The sequence below is a fragment of the Acyrthosiphon pisum genome, chromosome X (genome assembly GCF_005508785.2).
Source record: "Acyrthosiphon pisum isolate AL4f chromosome X, pea_aphid_22Mar2018_4r6ur, whole genome shotgun sequence".
NCBI lineage: Eukaryota > Metazoa > Arthropoda > Insecta > Hemiptera > Aphididae > Acyrthosiphon > Acyrthosiphon pisum.
The window spans coordinates 109,040,852-109,047,671 of record NC_042493.1 but is presented as its reverse complement, the minus strand read 5'-3'; the positions used below and the strand labels follow the sequence as shown (position 1 = coordinate 109,047,671).

The following is a 6,820-nucleotide window of genomic DNA, read 5'->3' as shown; positions in this document are numbered from 1 at the left end:
CAGAAGCTGGACAGGTTCGCCGAGCAAATTCTGTGGGTGATAGTGTATGGTGGTGTGTGTAGGTGTGGGTGAAGACCTTAAAATTAAGGACAGATAGGTGACTCAAGAATGGTAATACTAAATTTGACTATTTATAATAGTTGCTATATAGGTAATTCACAAATTAATATTAATTTTTAAGTATAAAATAAGGTGAATAAAAGCAATACAATTGACATTAATGAATTTCGTCGCCTCTTGACCCGACAGCAAAAAATGTTTACCTAATAAATAATGAAATCTCATGATTTGGTCGGTGCGCGGCGGGCCTGTACTATACCTAATAATAATAAAAAAATATATAAAAGCTCGCAGCTAGCGATTGGCACCCCCTAACAATAATATAAGTATAAACAGCTTGCCAACAGTATTAATTTTCCGCGTTGACACTACAGAACGGACCGAAAACTTGGGCTGCCGTGTTATATAATAATATTAGGTACCTACGCAGCCGACACAAGATAACAAGTTAGGCAATCAATAAATCGTGCAAATGAATAATGTGCAAATTTATGATTTTGAGCTTTTGGTGAAAAAAATTACCTAGCTATTTATTGACAAAATCTCCTATATGTGCACGGCTGGCCAGTTGCTCACCTATTCTATAATAATATTAAAAATAATAATAAAAGCCGGTGGCGATTAGCGCACACATTAAGTCACTAACAATAATGTATTAAGTATAAATGGTGACTCGTGCCAGTATAAAAAGAACCAATAATATGGCGTGGCGATTTGTGCTCACTCCAAATACTATAGTAGTACCTTTAGCATAAAATATAAAATATAATAAATGGCGTTTGCCGATTTGCATCCACACAACAAAACATAATTTCTGACGAAGTACCTACGCAGTAAACGCGGCGCGGCGGCGCGGGAAACAAGTGGCGCAATCAATAAATCGTCGTTCAAGGGAACAAACCTACACCTATGTGCAAATTTATGATTTTAAGCTCTGGGTATCCCTGGATTCAGAAAAAATTTGCTATTTATTGATCAAATCTTCTGTGTGCACGGCTGGCCAGCTGCTCACGTCACAGAGAACAATATGACGTGGCGATTTGCGCTCACCATAGGCGCAATTAGGGGGGCGGGCTTTAGGGGCTAAGCCCCCAAAAATGTCCTCCCAAACATTTCCTACATTTTGTTTTAAGCTTATTCAATATTATCAAAGTAAGTCCCTATGAGCCCTATTACCCCCCCCCCCCCCACAAATCTCAAACGCTATTTGCGCCTATAGCGCTCACTCATAATACTACAGTAGTTAGTTATATAGCGATTTTGCTTGCGAACAAATAATAATAATATTATGTACCTACGCCACAGACGCGGCGCGGGATTCTACGCTGCGCAATGAATAACTCGCCATTCACGGGAACTAACCTACTCCTATAAAATGTCCTATGTGCACGGCTGGCCAGCTGCTCGCCTATACAATGTTAATAATAAAAGCTGTCGGCGATCGGCACACACTAACAATAGTAATATACAAAGTAGGTATAAAGGGCGACTCGTGCCAGTATATAAAAAAACAATGTGACGTGGCGATTTGCGGTCACTCAAAATACTACCCTATAGTACAGTATAAAATATAATAAATTGCGATTACCAATTGGTTTCCAGACAGCAAAATATAAAACAAATATAGTTTCTGGTGATTTGCTCTGCCACAATAAATAAAATAATAATAAACAATATCGATCGGCGGCATTTAAATTAAGGGCGCCATGCATTTGGACGAATAAATTACCTTTTTAGTTTTTGCTACATCGTAAAAGTAATGCGTTTATGCGAGTTTCTTATTATGTGTTTGAGCGAGTTTGACACAATAATATAAAAGATAAAATTGGCACCCTTGAATATTAAAAAAATCTCCCAAACACATTACGATGTTTTAAAATCTCTTGCCCAAACGCAAACCACCCTAAAATATTATTAGGATACAAGTAAAACTATTGCACAGTGGCGATTAGCGCACACTAAAGCTAATATGATAAGTGACTTTTCGCGCCACTATAACTTACCTAAGTATAAACAGCGATTATGATTGCGAAGAATATTAATTTTCCGCGTTGACGCTACGAAACGGACTGAAGTCTTGGGCAGCCGTGTTAGATAATAATATTAGGTACCTACGCAGCCGACGAGGTGCGGCGACGCGGGATAACAAGTGGCGCAATCAAGAAATCGTCGTTCAAGGGCACAAACCTATTCATATGTGCACATTTATGATTTTAAGCTTTTGGTATCCCTGGTTTCGGAAAAAAGTTAGCTATTTATTGATAAAATCTCCTATGTGCATGGCTGGCCAACTGCTCGCCTGTACTATAATAATAATAAAAGCTGGAGGTGATTAGCACACATTAACAATTATAGTATGTTAAGAATAAACGGCGAATCGTGCCAGTGTAAAAAAAAAAAACAATATGACGTGTCGATTTGTTCTCACTCAAAATATTACAGTGTACCTACAGCATAAATTATAATAAACGGCGATTACCGATTTGCGTCCACCCAACAGAATTTAATACACATATAATTTCTGGCGATTTGCGCCACCACGATGAACAAGATCGGCTAAACACATTACAATGTTTTAAAATCTCTCGCCCAAACGAAAGCCGCCCTATATTAATATTGTAAATTTCGCAAGATACAAATAAAAATATTGCACAGGGGCGATTTGCGCCCACTAAAACTATTAGCAATATGACAAGTGACTTTTCACGCCACTGTTACTTACCTACGAATAAACGTCGATTATGCTTGCGAACGATATTATTTTTACGCGTTGACGATACGGAACAAACTGAAAGTCTGGGGCGGCCGTGTTAAATAATAGTATTAGGTAGGACGCAGTGCGCCGGCGCGGTATAACAAGTGGCGCAATTAATAAATCGTCGTTCAAGGGCACAAACCTACTCTTATGTGAAAATTTATGATTTTGAGGGTTGGTCATCCCTGGATTAAAAAAAAAATAAGTTATTCATTGATGAAATCTCCTATGTGCACGGTTGGCCAACTGCTCGCCCATACTATAATAATAATAAAAGTTTTCGGCGATTAGCACACATTAACAATAATATATTAAATTTAAACGGCAAATCGTGCCAGTATATAAAAAACAATATGACGTGGCGATTTGTGCTCACTCAAAATACCACAGTAGTACAGCATAAATTATAATAAATGGCGATTACCGATTTGCGCCACCAAGATGAACAAAATAATAATACGTATTATCGATTGGTGGCATTTAAATTAAGGGCTTCGTGCATTTGGGCGAATCATCTTTATAGTTTTTACATGCATCATAAAAGTAATGTTGTTTGTGCGAGTAAATAATGTATAAGATAAAATTGTAAGTTTGTAAACACAGCTTCCTAGGATATTAAAAAATATCGCCCAAACGCATCGTGCTTAATTCCCCAAACGCATTGCATTTTTTCAAAGTTCACCCAAACCGCTCTAAATTAATATTGGAAATTTCACAGGATGCAAATAAAGCTATTGCACAGTGCCGATTTTTGCACAATAAAGGTAATATGACAATTATTGACGATTCACGCCACTAACTACCTAAGTATTAGCGGCGATTATGCTTGCGAACAAATAATAATAATATTATTATGTACATACGCAACAGTGGCGGCGCGGGATTCTACGCTGCGCAATCAATAATTCGCCATTCATGGGAACTAACCTACTCCCACAAAATCTCCTATGTGCACGGCCGGCCAGCTTCTCGCCTATACTATGATAATAATAAAAGCTGTCGGCGATCGGCACACACTTACAATAGTAATATATTACGTAAGTATAAACGGCGACTCGTGGCAGTATAAAAAAAGTATTAACAATATGACGTGTGATTTGTGCTCACTCAAAATACTACCCTAGTACAGTATAAAATAATATATATATTATATAAATTGCGGATTACCGATTGGCGTCCACACAGCTAAAATATAATAAAAAATATAGTTTCTGGTGATTTGCGCTGCCAATATGAATCCAAATAATAATACGTAATATCGATTGGTGGCATTTAAATTAAGGGCTTCGTGCATTTGGGCGAATCACCTTTATAGTTTTTACCTGCATCATAAAAGTAATGTGTTTGTGCGAGTAAATAATATATAAGATAAAATTGTAAGTTTGTAAACACAGCTTTCTAGGATATTAAAAATATCAGCCAAACACATTACAATGTTTTAAAATCTCTCGCCCGAACGCAAACCGCTCTAAAATATCATTGTAAATGTCGTGGTGATTTGCGCACACTAAAGATATTATGGCTAATAATGTGACAAGTGACTTTTCACGCCACTAACTTACCCACGTAAAAACGACGATATGCTTGCAAACAATATTATTTTTCAGCGTTGACGCTACGGAACGGACTGAAGTCTGGGTTGATCGTGTTAAATAATAATATTAAGTACCTACGCAGCAGACGTTGTGCGCCGGCGCGGGATAACTCGCTTCACAATCAATAAATCGTCGTTCAAGGGCACAAACCTACGTGTTGGTGTAGGATATTATGTTGTATGCGCCAAATTTTTGATTTTGAGTTTTGATATCCCCGGTATCAGAAAAAAATTACCTATTTATTGATAAAATCTCCTATCTGCTATCTGCATCGTAAAATTAATGAAAAATAATAAATTATATTCTCCTATGCGTGGTAGGTACCCAAAACAAATCGTTATAAATCGTAACCCCTCTGTGATTTCTTTATCTAAACCATTTTTTGTGTTTCCGGAAAACTACACTTTCTTCACATAGTAGTTCCCGTGAACGACGAAATACAAAAATAAAACACTATACAATATGTAGACAAAAATTGCGCTGTGTATGTATGTCGGTCGATGATATAATATAATAAATATTACTAACTCATACTGATTTCATAATTTTTTTTTGGGCGGAAACATTAATAGTAGGTTTAATCTACGACATTATCGTGTTTAAAATAATTCATTTTAACATTAATATAAATATTTTTTCCAAAAAAATGACACTCGAAAATTTCATTGTGTGTATAAAATATAATAATATACCTACTCTAAAAACTTAATTTATCTGCATAATATTTTTAAATTACAACAAAATAACTAAACTCGAGCTTTAAAAATTGAACATTTTATATCTTCTTAATTGAGTTTTTCATACATTTTATCAAAATTTAAACTTCAATATTTATAAAAAAAAAGTCGTGCATATATTATGGATCTTTATAATATTTCTCAACTGCTATTAAAACAACTTAAAAGGAACCTTGTATAAAATAATCAAGCGTTTTGACCTAACGAAAAGGAAACTCAAAATTAATTAATTTCTAATGTCTCTGTATTCGATAATATTAAAAACAGAAATTAACAAAAATATGAAACTGTCACGAAACTACCGTATACTTACTTGCTTATTTGTTTTTGATTATTGTCGATGCCAAATTTTTTCCTAATAAATTTGTTAGCAAATATACCTGTTTAAAATTAAAAAAAAATAAACATTTTCACTTATTTTTCGTTTTCAACGAGTTATGCATTTTTAATTTTTTTGAAAGTTTTATTTTGTAATTGTTAAATTATTTAACCGGATGTTAGGAAAGAAAATGGAAACATTTGATTTTTTTTTCGATTATCTACCCAGATTAAAAACTTGACTAAAAACAACAATAATAAATAATCAATAATACTATTCTATAATACTAATAGAAAACTTAAAAACCCATAATATACTTAACTCGTATAACTTGTATATTAATTGTATCCATGTCATTAGTAATTTTATTTATCTTAATTTGTTTTTGTACTCTCGATAATTATTTTCAAAAAAAAAATATACTAATAGTCTTTATATTAGTTTGCATTATTGTATCTACGATTTTGTTACGTGATTAAACAAAGTAATCACGTATGATTTACTGTGTGCCCGTTTAAAATTAAAAAAATTAAAATATTTTCATTTATTTTTCATTTTCAAGGAGATAATGCACTTTTCTTTAATTCGATAGTGTATTAGAAGGAATATACTTTACAAAATGCAGTATCTCCATAAAAACGTATCCGTTGGATATAATGTACCAATTCGTAGTCAGTACTTAGGTATTTGATACCTGGGTAATTTTATTAATGTTTATGTAAATTTATGTGCATAGTGTTCATAATGAAAAACGCGTTTTAGTATTTTTAGCTAAGATTATTATAGGTTAATACTGTAATAAAGATCAAGGTGGATTATGAATACGAATGAAAATTAACCTAACCTTTCATTTGCATTACCTTTTCCTGTCGGAGAAAGTATTATTAATGGGGGGGGGGGGGAGGGGGGAGGAGTCGTGAATACTCTAACGTAGACAGTTTATTTGTCAATAGAGATAAATAATTTTATAATTAAATTTCTTACCCGTCTTTTCTCGCTCTGCCACACACCGAAAATGAATATTCTCAGAGCTCAGGAAATGCAGACGAAATAGGAATTTGATAAAATCTTAAAAAACACACGCTTAGAAACGATTTTAGTTTAATATGTTTAATATATAAGTAGAAAGTTAAGTCTCTGTGATCAAAAATAACGATGTTTCCACTCGTGGACACAGGAACACTCTGCTGGCGATGATGTGTTTGGAGGGGCGCGTTTTATGCTATTTTTTTGAAGGTCAAACCATTCCCGCCGTATTATATTTTATCTTATAATTTTACATTCGTTATTATAATTAGAGATTATTTTAATGTAAATAGTACGTCCGTAGGAGATAGTAGGTACTTTGTACTTT

General features: G+C 34.0%; 1 protein-coding gene across 1 annotated transcript in view; it reads right to left on the bottom strand.

The window, feature by feature from the left end:
* Nucleotides 1–4,453, bottom strand: part of LOC100575697 — a 7,466-nt gene extending 3,013 nt beyond the window's left edge. Inside the window, exon 1 of the mRNA XM_029492081.1 lies at nt 4,378–4,453. The gene's annotated coding sequence lies outside the window, so the exon portion shown is untranslated. The remainder of the gene's footprint in view (nt 1–4,377) is intronic.
* Between the last annotated feature and the right edge of the window lie 2,367 nt (nt 4,454–6,820).